This window comes from Lissotriton helveticus, chromosome 6 (genome assembly GCF_964261635.1).
Source record: "Lissotriton helveticus chromosome 6, aLisHel1.1, whole genome shotgun sequence".
In the NCBI taxonomy this organism is placed as follows: domain Eukaryota; kingdom Metazoa; phylum Chordata; class Amphibia; order Caudata; family Salamandridae; genus Lissotriton; species Lissotriton helveticus.
In genome coordinates this window covers 1,906,505,036-1,906,523,730 of record NC_136067.1, presented here as the reverse complement: position 1 = coordinate 1,906,523,730, position 18,695 = coordinate 1,906,505,036, and the positions used below count along the sequence as shown (strand labels likewise).

The following is an 18,695-nucleotide window of genomic DNA, read 5'->3' as shown; positions in this document are numbered from 1 at the left end:
TGTGCATTACACATGTATTTTTCAATATTTTTGGGATGTGGTGTTTGGGAGGAAACTACATTTATATTTGTTAATAGTGTATATTTATTACTAATTTATTAATTTGTAAATAATTATGCATATTGTCTTAATTTATAATTGTTTTACCATTTTTCATTTGTGTCATAGTGTTTGTGAAAGTGTGTGCTATGATAGGTATTTGAATTGTTTTTAATGTATTAATTGAAATTAAATCTATTACTAATGATTGTATCTCTTTTTTGGTTGTTAGCAAAGTTGAAATCAGTATATGCAATTAGATTTTTTCCTTTGCTGCTTTTTTTTAACACATCCTGAATTGAGCCATGGGGACAGGACCCACTGGAGGGTTAAAAATGCCTAAAAGAAACTTCATTCCCCAGCATGCAGTGTTGAAAGTAAATGTGACATCATAAGCACACCGGAGACTAATTGAAATAAAAGAAGCATTGCAGAGGGAGCAAAGTGGCGAAGAACTTTTTCCCCATGCCGGCCTCTGAAGAGATGCACAAAAGCATCGAAACGCATCAGGCCAAAGGATTGAATCACTGGAGGGGAAACAATGTGCTTGAAAAATAAAGACTTGTTACCTATCTTACAGCGGTGTGCGGCTTCAATCTCTGGGCAAATTTTTGGACATGTTTACACGGCCGCTCCGGCCATGGAAGCGACGCACCTCCTATTAAGTGAAGAAAGGACCGGCAAGGGGGGTAACGTCCCCTCTGCATCGGCGCTGAAGGCTCATGAATAAAGCACATTGTACCCCGTCTGGGGCCCACTGGACGGCTATTTTAACACATCCTGAATTGAGGCATGGGGACAGGAGCCACTGGAGGGTTACAAATGCCTAATAGAAACTTGTTTGCCCAGCATGCAGTGTTGAAAGTAAATGTGACATCACAAGCACACCGGAGGCTAATTGAAATAAAAGAAGCATTGCAGAGGGAGCGAAGTGGCGAAGAACTCTTTCCCCATGCCGGCCTCTGAAGAGATGCACAAAAGCATCGAAACGTGTCAAGCCAAAGGATTGAATCACTGGAGGGGAAACAATGCGCTTGAAAAAATAAAGGCTTGTTACCTACCTTACAGCGGTGTGCGGCTTCAATCTCTGGGCAACTTTTTGGACATATATATATATGTATATATATATATATATATATATATATATCAGCAACCAAAGAGATCCCATAGCCATGGGAGCGCGCTCCACAGTGTGTGCTCTGCCAAGGGGTCGGACCCTGACCCAGATAATTGTTTTGAACAAAGGAGGCGGCACAGTCAGAGATCGATTTAAGCCTTATTTATTTCAAGACTTCACCCCACCAACGCGTTTCGGCCACACACGGCCTTGTTCACGGTTGGCTAGTCCCTCTACAGTGTTTATATTTATACTAACCCATTTGTAGCCAATTATGAGGCATTATGGGTGATGTAGTTTTAGTGCAAATAATTTTAAAAAGAAAAGAAAGACTTTGCATCTTTTTTGCACTTAGATAATGATTATAGTTCAAAATCGAGGGTTTAGTACCCATTGTCTTTAATTAGATGTTCCATTTTGGAGTTTGGATTTTAGAGCACATTCGAGCAGTAAAAAATGCCAACATGCAATATGCGACTGCGAAGCACATGAGCACATGCCAAAATGGGGACTGGAGACAAATGCATTTCTTTGGAGTGAAAGTTCTTGACAAAATGGAAAGAGGAGGTGATGTGGTCAGAAGATTGCGACAAATGGAGTCTCGAATGATAATTAGACTCCGAACCAAACACCCGAGGGGGATGAACTTTGGAGAGGATCTGCACGTTCATCTGGAATAGAACCTCAGAACTAAGATGGGTACTATACCCAGAACAACTCCAAAATGGAACATCTAATTAAAGACAATGGGTACTAAACCCTCGATTTTGAACTATAATCATTATCTAAGTGCAAAAAAGATGCAAAGTCTTTCTTTTCTTTTTAAAATTATTTGCACTAAAACTACATCACCCATAATGCCTCATAATTGGCTACAAATGGGTTAGTATAAATATAAACACTGTAGAGGGACTAGCCAACCGTGAACAAGGCCGTGTGTGGCCGAAACGCGTTGGTGGGGTGAAGTCTTGAAATAAATAAGGCTTAAATCGATCTCTGACTGTGCCGCCTCCTTTGTTCAAAACAATATATATATATATATATATATATATATATATATATATATATATATACTAGCAGCCCGTCGCGACGTTGTCCTGGAGCAATCAGGCTTCTGGGCCCCCGCCCGCCCCGACGTTGTCTCAGACTTCAGGGCCCCCGCCCGCCCCGACGTTGTCCGTGGGTCCCCCGGAGCGCACCCGCCACTTTCAAGGCCCCCAATGAGCCACACACGGGCCGCTTCACCTACCTTAGCTGCTGCTCCTCCCCGCCTGTCCGCCGTTCCTCACTGCCTGCCCGCCGCTCCTCACCGCTCCTCCCCTCCTGTCCGCCGCTCCTCCCCGCTCTCATGTCCACCGCTCCTCCTCGCGCTCCTGTACGCCGCTCCTCCCCGCGCTCCTGATGTCAGCACGCACGTCTTTCCGGCGCTACTTCCAAGGGACTACTTTTTTTTAATCGTAAATATTTTAAAGAACGTATATTTTATTTTTTTATATAGCCTATGTCCATCTGCAGACCCTGACAATTACAACGATGTATCGGGTGTTTGGATTGGTGCTGTGGTTCCTGAGTTTACCTGCCTCAAAGGTTCAAAGTTCTCTCTTTATATTTTGTTTCACTTCACAGGACTACGTTGACCAGAAGTCCCGGTGTTGCCAAACTCCACCCACTCAGGGAGGACGACGCTAGCTGCTCAAACTAAGACACGTTTGACTAGCGTGAAGAGAACATGGTGTTGAACTGCGCACAGTCCATGAGGAAGGGGCGTTTGTGGCCCCGAAACGCGTCGGACCCAATTTTAACTTAGGGGAATCTGTGAACATTGCAGAGGAGCCAAATACAGACCGGAGGGTCGGATGAAGCGGTGAGCCCTCCCGAAGCGCTTGCGCAATTTGCTCTACTATTTTTAGGCGGCCAGCCTTGGTCGCGGAAGGAGCTCCACTCTGATGGCGGAACTTGTATCTTGTCCTAAGAGACTGAGGCGAAAACACACACACTCGCCTGTCAGCGCAACATCCATTTGAATAATAACGTGATGCCCGCAGCTTCCCTACCATCCTACTTAAGGATCTTAATGACAGTAATGAAAGTGCAGACACGCCAACCTACTCAAGGTTACTATTTTGTTTCACTTCACAGGACTACGTTGACCAGAAGTCCCGCTGTTGCCAAACTCCACCCACTCAGGGAGGACGACGCCAGCTGCTCAAACTAAGACACGTTTGACTAGCGTGAAGAGAACATGGTGTTGAACTGCGCACAGTCCATGAGGAAGGGGCGTTTGTGCCCCGAAACGCGTCGGACCCAATTTTAACTTAGGGGAATCTGTGAACATTGCAGAGGAGCCAAATACAGACCGGAGGGTCGGATGAAGCGGTGAGCCCTCCCGAAGCGCTTGCGCAATTTGCTCTACTATATATATATATATACGATCCATCACCATCAGCCGCCGCCGAGAGTGAAGAGGCCACAGCAGGAGAACAAGTGGGAACAGCTTTTATTCAACCGCAGCAGGTAAGGATACAGTACACACCCGCTGTCAAGGCGAATGCATTTCGGCTTAGGATTAGCCTTCTTCAGCGCCACGGGTGTAGGTGTGTCAGGCGGCGGCAAATTTATTTAACACAATGTCACGCCCCACCTGATTTGACCCTATATATATTCACTGAAAAAGCCATAGGTTTCTGGCCTTATATAGTTAGGAATTAGCATTTAAGAAACCTTTGAAATTCACTGAAAAAACGATAAGTTTTAGGGGTGTTATAGTTAGCTGGACATTTCACTCATAGAAAACCATTGAAATTGCTCCTATATAGTTAGTTGTACTAACTATATTTCGCGCACCTGCAATCCACTGCTGATGATGTCACATATTACATCATTCATGACATGGTCAGTGACATCACTGATGACATCTCAAATGACATCACTGATGACATCATCCAGTGAATGTGGTTTGCTTCGTTATTTAAATATGCATTATATATATAGCAATTTGCATTGAAGAATGAGTGGATATATAAAAATAAATATTTGGATGGAGGATTTAGTAGCAGTGTAATTGACTGTTTACTTGACCAATTTATAGTGTCTCACTAAATATAGTGGATAGTGACTAAACTGTTTGAATATCTGTATCACTTTGTCAGTTGTTGTGTAAACTGGTTCTCCAGTTGGTTACTAGCTATGTGAAAGTCTGTATTAGTTATTGATTAGTTAACTGAGTAATTGTATGGGAGAGTGAATGTGTGTGTGTTCGGTGGGGGGTGTGTGACTGCCCAAAGATGTGTGAATAGTTGATTCACTAGATATATGAAGTTAAAACCACATGTTCTAGCAGTTGTTTGGGTGAGTGAATATCTTTATGGGTGTGGTGATGAGCAAATATATTTCTCAAAGGTACATGTCCAACAAACTAGAAAAATAAAAGGCAGTGTATGTGTCAGTTGTTGTATATTAATAAGTATACAGAAGACTCAATGATTGTGTGAGTGACTGTATGGATAACTTTATACTTGTAATAATGATTTTATAATTCACTAAGTATGACTTACTATTTAAATGAATAGATGAAGTTGTGTTTGTATAAGTGTGTAGCTAAGTAAATATGTAAGTATGATCCATTGTTTGCATAAGTGAGTAGGATGACTTCATATGTGAATAGGATGTGTGCTGGTGTGTAATGTCGATTTAGGTGTATAAGTATTTTTGATAGTGTTCTATTGTTCATTGACAGCATGTATGAGTGAATCTACAGGTTGTAAAAGGGTGACACTACCAACCAGAATATAAGATCCTTAAGTATTGCCCGGCGGTGTCGCCTCTTGAACCCGCAAGATATTTAACAAATGAAGAGGCAGGCGCTGGAGACTGGAAGGCAGGAAACAAGGTTTTACTCTGTCCGGAGGAGAAACACATCAGTTGGACAGCAGGTATCGTTCTGAGGTGCTCTACCCGCATCTCCGAGGCCTGGCCTCTTATACACAAGTTTATCTCTTTATTGCATGTAACACATTCTCATCAATACTTTGATGTACGGAAAGACATCCTCGGAATCTCCCCTTCAGGCCCGTTCCCACACATAGTTACAGTTGAAGTCCCCACCCCGGTCACAGCAGGTGATGATTATCGCGCAGCTGGATATTCCGCCGATTCACGGAATGTGTGGGGTTCGATCGGATCTCGTAGGGTGGGGGCTTTGATCGACCCGAGGGCCCTTTAATGGGAGGAAACTTCCTACTGTACTGGGGGCAATAAACAGTATCCGCAGAGCCAGGTGGTGGCCTGGGAACAAGGAAGACAAACGGGCACACAGGAAAAGGGGGTTTGTATCAAAGGGCCTGGGACCATGAAAGGAATGAAGGGAGGTGTCGTGCTGGGAACAGGATGGGATTCCGAGGCAGAGCTGCGCTGAAGAGGGGTTTATGATCTGAGGCATGTGAGGGCGAGGGGGTTGTCGGCGTGCGGGGGGATGCCTGCGAGGCTAGGAGAGGGAGAGAGACGCGCTGGCTATCAGCAAGGGGCAGGGAAGCCATGGTGTTCAAAATGGCGGCTGTTTACGTGCACGAAAAGGGTTCGAGAAGAGCAAGAGGGCGCCGATAATGTTGACGGTTCCAGCCTAACTTTCAACAGTCCTCCCTTTTCAACATATCTAGCCAACTTGCTTACTCAATGTCAATTTTCATCAAATTCCTAACCTCGGCATCATACAATGCTCTCATGTGTTCGCTTCCAAAGTCCACAGTTTTGGGGAAAATACAACTTGCACATAAAGAACACAGAGGTGGCAGACATTGAATTCCTAAGCATAGACCACATATTACAACTGCAGGAATCAGGATAATGGTGAGCAGTCTCCAGCCCCAGTTCTTAACGGTGTCCCAGAACCAACCACCAAGCGACCATTCTTCTTGTTCTTGGTGGACTTCTGAAGAGAGTCTGTGAAGATGTTCAATGGCTTTGTACACTGAGGGTGAGTTGTCCGGTATGTATGTACAACAGCTGGACCCAATAATGCGGCATGCTCCTCCACGGTCCGCCAGAACCACATCTAGAACAAGGCGGTTCTGAAGAGCCACCAGACGGACCGCTTGGAGCTCGGCAGTGTTGTTAGCAAAGATACCAGCTGTGATGTTCATGGTTGTCTCAACTGCCTGAGTCAGATGTCGGATGGCACGGCTGTTTGCCATCGGGCCCCAGAGGGGGACGAGTCCTTTCATAGCATCGAGGAACTGCGCTCCTGTTGAGTCGGCTTGCTCAATGTCTTTGGCTCGTTTTTGTCTATGGTGATTCGCTGGGGCCACATAAGTCGGAGGAAGGATGAAGGAGATGAAACAAGTGCCCCCCCAGCCTTTGGGGAGCCAGGTGTAGGCCTTGGTGCCGCAGACGAAATACATGTTTGGGGATGACACAAAGGAAGGTGGATCCGTGGAATCCAAAGTTCTGGTAAAGCGGCAAGCGCTGCGGCCCACCAGCTGTGTCCCAAGTCCTTCTACACACATGTGGCCTGTGACGTTGATGACCGACAGGGCCACAGTCAGAGTGGCAGCCGTTCGTTTCCGCAGATAGGAGAAGGTGGGTCTGGTTGGATTGTTGAACACCTGCATTTCGATTCGTTCTTTAGCCGGGATGTCCATTTGGATTGAGTCGTTGGAGGTCTGCGGGCAGAAGTGTATCTTCGTTTTGTTTCGCCGGACCCCGTGGGAGAAATGCGTTACGGTTCTGCCGGAGGTGGCATTGTCCTTATAGCTTTCTTGCAGGAGGATCAGCCAAGCAAGGCAGGAGCCGTGAACAGAGAAGGGTGAAGGGATGAATGGTATTGAATGTCCAGTGGCATGGGGTAGCAACCCACAGATCCAGCAGTTGGTGGCATTGGTGGCAAGATTGTGTTGGTGAAGCAGCTGCACGAAAGAGTTATTCCAAAATTCCTTTCGCCTCTCTCTTAGTTGAGGAGAGAGCGAAATCAGATAATGTTCCTTCATGGTGGTAGGCTGAGCAGTGGTTAGGAATGTTTCGTGAGCAGGTGCAAGTTCTTCCATAATCCAGAGCGTGGTCATGAGGAGAAAGCAGAAGAGGATTGCGATGAAGAGTGCAATTGTCTTTGAACTATGGAGTCTGTCTGTTCTCGGATCTCTGCAGTGGGTATTTCCTGTTGTCTCCATCGTCTTCTTATTTGGCGCTTCCATCATCTTCTTATCTGGCGCTTCCATCATCTTCGTTTTCAAGGTGCTCGGTAGTGGGCAGAACCACAGACTTAGTTTAGCTTCTCTCCAGGTAACCCTTGGTAGTTTTGGGTCACCGTTCTGAGACCTTTTAACCTAGTCAGTGGCCTACTTAGCCGAAGCTCCCTCCTTTCGACGCAGGAAATACCCTTCTCGAGATGGCACAGTGGGATCAGAATGTTTTGAAAGTTCAAGTGTCTCTGTTTCGGGATAGCAGTTCAATGATGGTCGGTCTTTGTTCAGGAGCTCTTCTTGGGTACTGACGTTGTCTGTTGTGGCCAGGGCTGAGGAGACCTTTTTGCAGTGATGGGCGTGCAGCCAGTGCTTCTTCCCCTCCACTCGAAGAGCTGTCCGAGTGGTGATCAACACTTGCCAGGGGCCAGTCCACCGGGGTTCCAAACTCTTCGACCGCTGAAAATTCCGGATCAGCACGAAATCCCCAGGTTGGATGGCGTGACCCGGACCCCTGGAAGCATCGGGGATGGCCTGCTGCACCTGCTGATGAATGACAGACAGAGTTTCAGTCAATTTATACAGATAATCAGACATTAGGACGTCCGGGACGTCATGAATGGAGGTTGGTTTTGGGGCAGACCAGACACTCATGGGTCGACCGAAGACAACTTCATAAGGAGTTAAGTGATGTCGGGTGGGGGTGGAGCGCATCGATAGCAATGCCAGTGGGAGGGCGTCTGGCCATTTCAGACCCGTGGTAGCCACTATCTTGGCCAGTTTAAGCTTTAGTGTGGCATTGTGTCGCTCAACAAGTCCAGCAGATTGGGGGTGGAAGACTGCGTGAAATTTCTGTTTAATACCCAACCCCTTTAAGATGAGCTGGATAACTTCGGCTATGAAGTGGGGGCCATTATCACTCCATAAAATACGACAGAGGCCGTAACGGGGAAAAATTCCTTTAACAGTACCTTTGCAGTGGCCATAGCGGTGTTGTCACGGGTTGGATATGCTTCCACCCACTTGCTAAATGCGCACACCACAACAAGTACATATTTTAGGCCTTGGCACCTGTCTAGCTGGATGTAGTCCATCTGCAGGACTTCAAATGGGTGGTTTGGGACCCCAAATCCCCCCCCGGGGTACTACAGTTCCTTTCCCGGGGTTGTGTTGCAGGCATATTAAGCATTGTTGGACCAGGCGTTTGGCGGAATCTGGGATTTTATCATTGTGCCAAACTCTGGAGACAAGTTCGATCATGGGGGCTGATCCTATGTGGGCAGGGGAGTGTGCCATGGTCAGTATGGGAATCAGGTATGAATCAGGTAGCAACCATTTGTTTGTGTCTTTTGTCCGCCAGCAGCCTTCCTCGTCTTTTAATCCCACCCGTGTCCATTCAGTCAACTCGTGTTGTGTGCTAGCCGTTTGAATGTCCCTGATAGTGTCTCTAACGTCAGTCCATTTTTCCGCTTGTGACCTGGTCACGTACATATGTGTTGTCGTCCTATTTTCAGCTGTCGTTCGGGCAGTGATGTCGGCTAGTGCATTTCCCTGTCCAATAATGTCTGTCACCTTCTTGTGTGCCTGGCATTTGATGACGGCAAGCTTGTTGGGGAGAAGGACAGCTTCGATCAAGGCGGAGACTAGATCCCCGTGCAAAATGGGTGTGCCGTGTGAGGTCAAGAATCCCCTTTCCCTCCAAAGGAGCCCAAAATGGTGAACCACCCCGAAGGCATACTGGCTGTCGGTGTAAATGTTCGCTGTGGTTCCTGTTGCCAGGATGCAGGCTCGTGTCAAAGCAATCAGTTCCGCTGCCTGGGCAGATCGCTGGGTGATGCGGGCTGTTTCTACTACGGTTCGAGCCGTGGTGACTGCATAGGCAGCGGAAGTGGTACCGTCGGAGAGTTTGATGCAAGAACCGTCCACCCACAGCTCCCCGTCGGGGTCAGGGAAAGCCGTGTCTCTGAGATCAACCCTACTTCTGGTCTGTTCGTCCGTAAGAGTCACGCAGTCATGTACAGGGTGCACATTGAGATCGTTCTCTGGCAAGGGTAACAGAGTTGCCGGGTTCAGTGTGGTGCATCTTTTCAGGGTGATATGGGGCGCAAGCAAAGTCAGTTCGTATCCAGTCAGTCGTGCACTCGTCAGATGTTGCGTCTTGGTTTGGTTCAGGAGGGTATCGACTGCATGGGGTACCAGTACCGTGAGGGAATTCGAGAGTACAATCCCCTCACTCTGTCGGATAGAGATTGCAGCAGCAGCTACAGCTCGAAGGCAGGCAGGCAAGGCTCTGGCGAAAGGGTCAAGAGTGGCAGAGAAGTAAGCGCACGGTCGTTGCCTAGGGCCGATGGCCTGGGTCAGGACAGATAAAGCGCACCCCTCCCTTTCGTGAGTGTAAAGGGAGAAGGGCTTTTTGTAATCAGGGGTACCTAGGACGGGGGCTGAACAAAGGGCATCTCGTAGTTCCGTGAAGGAAGTTTGACACTCAGGGGTCCAAGGGAGTGGGAAAGGGATGTCTTTATTTAGCAGAGAAAGCAGTGGTTTTACAACGAGGCTAAAGTTTGGTAACCACTGTCGGCAGAAGGAGGTGAGGCCTAATAGGGAGCGAACCTGCTTCTGGGTCTTAGGGACAGGAGTATCTAGAATGGTTTGGATTCGATCAGGAGTGAGTTTTCTTCCATCTTTGGACAAAAGGTGACCTAGGTAAGTGACCTGGGGTTGGCAGAATTGCAACTTCTTCTTGGAGACCTTGTGGCCATTTTCCGCAAGGAAGTGCAGGAGTTGAATGGTGGCGGTAACCGCTAATGGGGTAGTGTCGGCTGCCAAAAGGATGTCATCGACATATTGTACTAACACCACTCCGTCGGGTAACTGGACTTGATCTAGTTGTCTTTTGAGGGCCTGGCTGTAGATGCTAGGGCTTTCTGTGTAGCCCTGGGGTGCTCGGCAAAACCTATATGAGCGGGCTTTTAGGGTAAAGCCGAAGAGATATCGGCTGTCTGGGTGGATGGGGATGGAAAAGAATGCATTTTTGAGGTCGATGACGGTGAAGGTGGTGGCAGTAGAAGGAATCAAGGTCAGGATGGTGGTGATGTCTGAGACCACAGGGTACTGGGGTACCACCACTTTGTTGATCTCTCGGAGGTCGATGATAAAACGGTATGCTTTCTCATCTCCCTCTCCCTGTTTCTTGATGATGGGCAAGATAGGGCTGTTGCAAATGTTGCTAACCACTTCCTCTACCACTCCTGCGTCTATCAGTGACTGGATAATCGTTACCAATGCCTTCTCGCCCTCGGGCGATATCCGATATTGTGGGAGTTTTGGGAGTGTTGCGTCTGGTCGGACAGTAATGTGCACTGGGTCAATTAACATACGCCCTACGTCCGAATCCGCTTTGGCCCACAGATACGGAGGCAGAGTGTCAAGCAGGGATGCGTCAGCGTCGGTGATGGAAAACATGTGTTGGGGAGAGCAATGTCTAAGCAGAACGGGGTTGTCGTAAAGAAACACTCGAACTCCATCTTGAGAACATCTGATCGTCGCTCGGAAGTGTTTCAGTAAGTCAAGTCCCATAATGGCGTCAGGGCTATTGGAGGAGAGCAAAAACGTGGTGTCAGTGGTGTTGTTTTCTACGTCAAAGAGGATCGGGGCAGACAAAGGGTTGGTGGAGGGCGTTCCATCGAAACCTGTCGATGTTATGAGTGAGCCAGACAAGGGTGCCCTTGGAATCAGTTGTTTAGATAACGCACTACGTGTTGCGCCAGTGTCTACCAGAAATGGAGACTTGGTACCCAGGACCTTAGCAGTGACGTAAGGGCCCTGCTGGTCAACATAGAGCTCGACTGGATCCCTCCCTTGCCCTTGGCTGTCCTATGCGAAGTTGTGGGCGTCTTCATAGTCGGATTGCTGATATTGGTTCTGCCTGGGTCGATCAAACGTATTTGGTCTGCCTGATCTGTCGTTAGTCGTGTCATTTGGGGGCCCTCGCTGTTGTCCCTTATTTCTCAGTCCATTTGCTATGTCCCTGGGGTCTCTGTTTTTGATTATTTCCAGAAGAACTGGGCACTGGGATTTCCAATGGCCAGTTCCTTTGCAGAAAGCACACTGGTTCTCTCTAAGGTCTGTACGTCCACTGTAGGAAGTCAGAGTGCGGTCCTGGGGAAATGTAGTCTTAGGGACGTTCGTCTGGTAGTTTCCCCGATATTGGTCTCGTCCTATAGTCACCCCTTGCAGTTTGGCAATCATCACCCTCTCTTTCAAGTCCTTCTTCTTTTTCTCTGTTGCCCTATCGTTTTAATTTTTCTGATGTTCATAATATTGGGCCATTTGGAGAATAGCTGTAGGTTTGGAGGCTGCCCAACTACTCTCGCTGGCCTGTAGTTTCTGGGAGATCTCCGATGACAGGCCCTTAACATAATTTTGGACAAACAGATGGTGTCCGGTCGCAGTGGTCATGTCCTGGCCGCTGTAATCGGAGAACACCGTTTCAAACCGGGAGAAGTATTCCGATACATCCTCCTGGGGTTTCTGGCGACAGGCCGTTACTATCGACCAGTCCACTTTCTTTTCTGGAATCAGGGTTTTTAATTTCTCTACGATTTTATCTGGAAGGTCTAGAATGGATTTCAAAGGCTTTTGTCCTGGTCCCCGTTGTTTATCCAGGTCATCGAGTTGTGACCAGGTATGTCCAAACAGCTCAAGGTGGTCGACTTTCCGGATTTGCTTCCACACATCAGCTGGTAGACATAACCCGAAGAACAAGTCGATGTCAGCCAGGGTCATAATCATTGAACCCAGGGCTGTACCCAATTCAGTATAAAAGGCAGTGGGGTTTTTACGTAGGTCGGGCAGAGATTTCCGGAATGTCAGAATCTCTTGCCGGTCCCATGGCTGGTAGACCCAGTTGTACACTACCCTTCCCTTTGCATCTTGGTTGTTTGCATCATCGTGAGTCCCTGTACCTCGGGGAGGAACCCAGTAAGGGGCAGCCTCTCGTATCGGCATCATGGTGTTAGATTGCTGGGTTGGTGGCTCGGTCACTACGGAGGTCGTGGGTTTAGTTCCCGACTCTCGTTCAGTGAGGTGGCGGAAAACCTCAAGCGTACGCGTAAGGAGGTCCGACACATCACACTCGCCCTCATCCCCGATATCGACCTTCCGGTACAGAGTCGTTAGGCTCTCGGGACCTTTGTCTCGATATCGGTCCTCGTATGCGTTCAAGACATGGTAACACAGTCGTACGGTAAAATGTCGTCTGTGACTCCCTGTATACGAGTTAAACATATCCGTGATGTACTCTTCATCTTCCTTCCTTTCTACCAGTGTCCTTGCTATCTTGTCGATCCCTGCTCGCTCATCTTTGCTGAGTCTGCTTGTTCTTGCAGGGCTAGCCCCTCGAGTCTCATGGTCGTCTAATGTTGTCGTTGATGCAGTATTTAATACAAGGGGTTCGGCTGGCACAGAGGCCATGGGGGCCGAAGCTGTGGCGGTACCTTCGTTTGCACCTGGGGGTGGTGCGTGCTGCGCTAAGGGTTGGGAAGGGGCATATGGAGGGGGCATGTAGATGATAGGGGGACCTAACAGCAGGTCATCATTGGCTCGTTGTTTCGAGGGCAAATCAGGGTAGAGCGTGGAGGAGGTTCTAACCGGACACTGGCTCGGTGTTTCCATTTCTAGTTTCTGTTTAGCTTTCTCTCTTTCCTTTATCTCTTTTTCTAGTTTCTGGGCAGCTAGGTGGGCTGCTTTTCGCAGCTCTTTTCCCAACCTACTCTCAGTTTTCTTTTTACGTTGTTCAGTTTCTTTGCGCCACATGCCGAGACTGTCAAGCATAGTGGGTGTTGTCTTGTTTTTACCAAGGGCTGTTTCTAGCGTTTTTATTTTATCATCATCGAAGGATCCTATCAGTGGCCACTGACTTTCTTGATCCTTTTTCGTATATTTATGCCATAGTTTGCTATAGGCTATAGCGATCAATCCATGCTTCATGAACATGTCCTTATTAGGGGTGCCTTCCAGTGGAGCCGGATGGTTCACCTCTAATAAGCGGTCCGGGCTAAACAGGCTACTAATCAGTGGGGAGAAGACAGACATGACGGCTCGTAACGAGGGACAAAAAGTCAGCACTGCCTATCTTATCACTGTGTGCAAAGACTAGACAGAATATTTCTATTCTACGTTGTTTGCAGGCAGTGAATACCTCATGAATCAATAACAAATGACCAATAAATATTCAATGGGGAGAATAAGTAGGCCCGCAAAGGTCTGCGGTACCTACCCCTTTCACTATCTGCAAAAAGGGTGTTCTCTTTCCTGTTTGCAGACAGAGAATCTCCAGAAAACAATAGTTTGCGAACAACAGTTCAGTTTCAAGTAATTATTCAGTGGGGGAGAAAAAAATAGGCACGACGGCTGCCTTACCTATCCTCCACTGCTTGCAAAGAGAGAGCCTGTTGTTTCTCCGTTTGCAGACAGCGAATCTCCAAATAAATAAAAAGAGCAATACTAGTATTTCCTAAACAATCAAGCAATTATTTCGCAACTCGTCGTGTTTACACGACCTTACCCGGACCGCATGGACAGTTTCTTGTCTTCCGAATCCAGCGCCCGATCGTCCTCTTTTCTCCGTTATCTTCGCGGCACTCCTGATGGTTCCCAGTCAGGACCGTAGATCACTCGAGAGAGGTCTGTTCGGAACCAGTGAAGTTCGGATGATCGGCTGTCAGACGAGGGTCTATCGGACAGGCGCGCTCCCGATCGTTGCAGTCGTTCACTCTGTCGTCAGGACCTCTCCCACTGGATCCACGAGTCGCTGATGGGCCCCACGTTGGGCGCCAATTGTAAAAGGGTGACACTACCAACCAGAATATAAGATCCTTAAGTATTGCCCGGCGGTGTCGCCTCTTGAACCCGCAAGATATTTAACAAATGAAGAGGCAGGCGCTGGAGACTGGAAGGCAGGAAACAAGGTTTTATTCTCTCCGGAGGAGAAACACATCAGTTGGACAGCAGGTATCGTTCTGAGGTGCTCTACCCGCATCTCTGAGGCCTGGCCTCTTATACACAAGTTTATCTCTTTATTGCATGTAACACATTCTCATCAATACTTTGATGTACGGAAAGACATCCTCGGAATCTCCCCTTCAGGCCCGTTCCCACACATAGTTACAGTTGAAGTCCCCACCCCGGTCACAGCAGGTGATGATTATCGCGCAGCTGGATATTCCGCCGATTCACGGAATGTGTGGGGTTCGATCGGATCTCGTAGGGTGGGGGCTTTGATCGACCCGAGGGCCCTTTAATGGGAGGAAACTTCCTACTGTACTGGGGGCAATAAACAGTATCCGCAGAGCCAGGTGGTGGCCTGGGAACAAGGAAGACAAACGGGCACACAGGAAAAGGGGGTTTGTATCAAAGGGCCTGGGACCATGAAAGGAATGAAGGGAGGTGTCGTGCTGGGAACAGGATGGGATTCCGAGGCAGAGCTGCGCTGAAGAGGGGTTTATGATCTGAGGCATGTGAGGGCGAGGGGGTTGTCGGCGTGCGGGGGGATGCCTGCGAGGCTAGGAGAGGGAGAGAGACGCGCTGGCTATCAGCAAGGGGCAGGGAAGCCATGGTGTTCAAAATGGCGGCTGTTTACGTGCACGAAAAGGGTTCGAGAAGAGCAAGAGGGCGCCGATAATGTTGACGGTTTCAGCCTAACTTTCAACAAGGTAAGTGATTAGATGTGTGTATACATCTAAAATCACTGAGTGGGTTTTTAGATACTTGTATTGCTGTAACAATGGATTCAAATATGATACTTTATTTTACAAAGAGTGATGAAAGATTTTACTAGTGTATGAAAAGGTGTATGTGATTGTCACGTGGATGATGTCATCAGTGATGTCATTTGAGATGTCATCAGTGATGTCATCAGTGATGTCACTGACCATGTCATGAATGATGTAATATGTGACATCATCAGCAGTGGATTGCGGGTGCCCGAAATATAGTTAGTACAACTAACTATATAGGAGCAATTTCAATGGTTTTGTATGAGTGAAATGTCCAGCTAACTATAACACCCCTAAAACTTATAGTTTTTTTAGTGAATTTTGAAGGTTTTTTAAATGCTAATTCCTAACTATATAAGGCCTGAAACCTATGGTTTTTTTCAGTGAATTTCAAAGGTTTTTTAAATGCGAATTCCTAACTATATAAGGCCAGAAACCTATGGTTTTTTCAGTGAATTTGCAAGGTTTTTTAAATGCTAATTCCTAACTATATAAGGCCTGAAACATATGTTTTTTCAGTGAATTTCAAAGGTGTTTTTAATGCTAATTCCTAACTATATAAGACCTGAAAGCCCACTAGGAATCTCCAGTATGCGCCAGGGGACTGCATTGCAGAGAGGTGTAATGAAGCCACGCCCCTTTTACACCTCTCTGCAACGCAGCCCCCGTGCATGTTTGAAGAGGGGGAACTAATTCCCCTTGCCTACTGGGGGCCCCTGGGGGCCAACTAGCCCACCTTGAACCTCCAGTATGCGCCAGGGGGCTGCATTGCAGAGGTGTAATGAGGCTATGCCCCTTGTTACACCTCTCTGCAACGCAGCCCCCTGGCGCGTTTGCAGAGGGGGAACTAATTCCCCTTGCATACTGGAGGTCCCTGGGGGGCAACTAGCCCACCAGGAGCCTCCAGTATGCGCCAGGGGGCTGCATTGCAGAGAGGTGTAATGAGGCCACACCCTTTTTTACACCTCTGCAACGCAGCCCCCGTGCATGTTTGCAGAGGGGGAACTAATTCCCTTTGCATACTGGGGGCCCCTGGGGGCCTACTAGCCCACCTGGAACCTCCAGTATGCGCCAGGGGGCTGCATTGCACAGAGGTGTAATGAGGCTATGCCTCTTTTTACACCTCTCTGCAACGCAGGCCACTGGCGCGTTTGCAGAGGGGGGACTAATTCCCCTTGCATACTGGGGGTCCCTGGGTCATATCTGCCCAAACGCCGAAATTCCGAACGATTGAAAATGACTTTTCTTGAGAAACATTTGGATTTGGATTATCATGTCCTATACTTTGGAATTTTTGAAAGACTGCCTTTGAGGATGCTATAAATTACTCAAGTCTGCCCGAATTGTGTGGGTAAAATTGATACCTAGTTACTTTGAATAAGAATGTACTTACGTCTCGTCTAACATTTGGAAGAAATATCTAGTTATATGACAACAGGATACCGACATAACTTAAAGGAAATAAGAACGCCCTGAAGAAGTTCTGTTGTACAGAATGAAATGCGTCAGCTGGCTGTGGTACATAAACTTTTTTTTTTTTTTTTTTAAACCTTTATTGTGCATATATAGCTGACAAATACGGGCCTACAACCCAGCGGGCCGGCCACCACATTATAATAGCACCTAGGCCAGGAGAGAAACCCAGCAGGTCTCCGATATTACAGACGCAGCAAAGCGAGGCATAAAGCCACAAGGAAACCACAGTGAATAGGAAAAGTGAAGGTTAATTTTATAATATAATAGGGTGAGTAGCAGGAATATTGCAGTTATTAAGGTCCAAAAGTCCGTGGCGGGGCGTCAGCAGGCAGTGAAACAAACACAGCGAGGTTCAAAAAAGAACAGCTACAGAACAGCAAGGGCAAGACGTGAGTCCCACATCAGCAAACAATACCATCCACTGCCCAACGCCCACCCGTTACTACAAAGATATGCATCAATACATAAACGGAAGTCAGGATTGCAATACAAAGCCATCCACTACATCGACCCAGGGAATAGAAGAAGAAAGGGGAGAAAGGGAAAGGAACATCAGGAAAAAGGGGATGAAAAAACAGGGAGAGGAGGACGCGGCCCCACAGCATGTGCCCCATGGCAAGTAAGGCATACGAAAAAGGGGCAGCCCATGGAACCAAAGGAAACAGGAGTAATGGATGCGCAATGAACATCGGTAACAGGGAGGCCACAGGCCCGCGCTGGCAAAAACACCCCATGAGGCCTACATGCAGACGCAGCGTCCAGAAAAAGAATACACAAGAGCCATAGAACCAAGAACAAAAGAAAAACAAAAATACAGACCCCCCCCCCACCCACCCCACCCTGTACCCCTGCAGAAGGCTATGGCCTACCCCCCCGGCAGCGTGCCTGTCGCCCTAACCGGAAACCCGAAAGATAGAAGAGGCGAAAAGTAAGGAAGAAACCATGTAGGCAAAAAGAGAGGAAGGGGGAGGAAAGAAAAAACTATCGGGAGAGGAGACACAGAAGCAAAACTATCAGCTCCCAACCCTCCCGTCCAAGCACATTCAGAGCCCACTAGAAGACGAGGTCATTTCAAAAATAAACAGACACCAGGAATATGAGGAGGAATCAATCATACAGGTATCGCCGCTGGTCAGTCATCCAGCCACTCCACAAAGTAATAGTCCGGTGGTGCAAGTAGGTCTCAACCTTGTCCTCGTCTGTCCAGTGCCATAGGCACAGAGTGTACAAAGAACCAGAACATGAGGGGCCAGAGGTAAAAAGCAAGGAGTCCAAATGTCGAGCCACTACACAAATTATAACGGCTTCGGACCAGATGAGCAAAAAAGGGCGGCAACAGCAGCAGGCGACTCAAACGCGGCTCCGCAGGCCAAGGGGAAAAATTCGCCCGGGTGAAAAAGTCACAGGATCTCCACTCAGCAGGCCGAAGCAAGAAATCACCGGGGGACCCGGCGAGACAGATCTGGACGGTTCTCGGCGGGGGGCCCTCCAATGCATCCACCACAGGGAGGAACTCCTGACAATACAAGGCAGCAGGCTTCCGGACGTCCAAACAACCGGTGGCCTTGGGATGTTCAATGTCCGGGAAAGGCACCGCGGCACCCTGAAACGGCAAAGCCATACACGCAGGGGACGGCACAACGAGCCCGGAACAAAGGCTACCAGCCAGCTCAGCGACAGGCACAGCCATGGAAGCACGCCAGGAACATAAGGCGGCGAAGACATCGCCAACTGTAGGCTCACCTTTACGGTATTCAGCAAACGTGCCGTGCGGCGAGCCAATGTCGCCGTCCCCAACGAGGCATAGATGTAGGGTGCGGGCCGCCATCTTTGCCGCCCAGCGCGGCCGCGGCAATCTCCGGCCCCAATCCGGCCGCCAACGAAGCTCGATAGGATCAAGCCTGCGACAAGCAATGGACCCCCCAGGGCAGAAAGGCGGGCCACCAGAATATTGAGGCAGCCGGCGCCACCGACCCACGGGCGCCGCCCGCCGAGACCGGGCGGAGGGTTTCAAGATGGCCGAACAGGAGAACAAAGGGGAGACGAGTCGTCTATGCGGTCAACCCCCGTCCGTGAAAGGCAGCGCTCCACCACCAGGTCCCCAGACAGCCAGAC

General features: G+C 48.4%; 1 protein-coding gene across 1 annotated transcript in view; it reads left to right on the top strand.

The window, feature by feature from the left end:
* LOC144762928 (calpain-13-like) overlaps positions 1-18,695 on the top strand; it is a 441,560-nt gene that overhangs the window by 33,148 nt on the left and 389,717 nt on the right. The window lies entirely within an intron of this gene.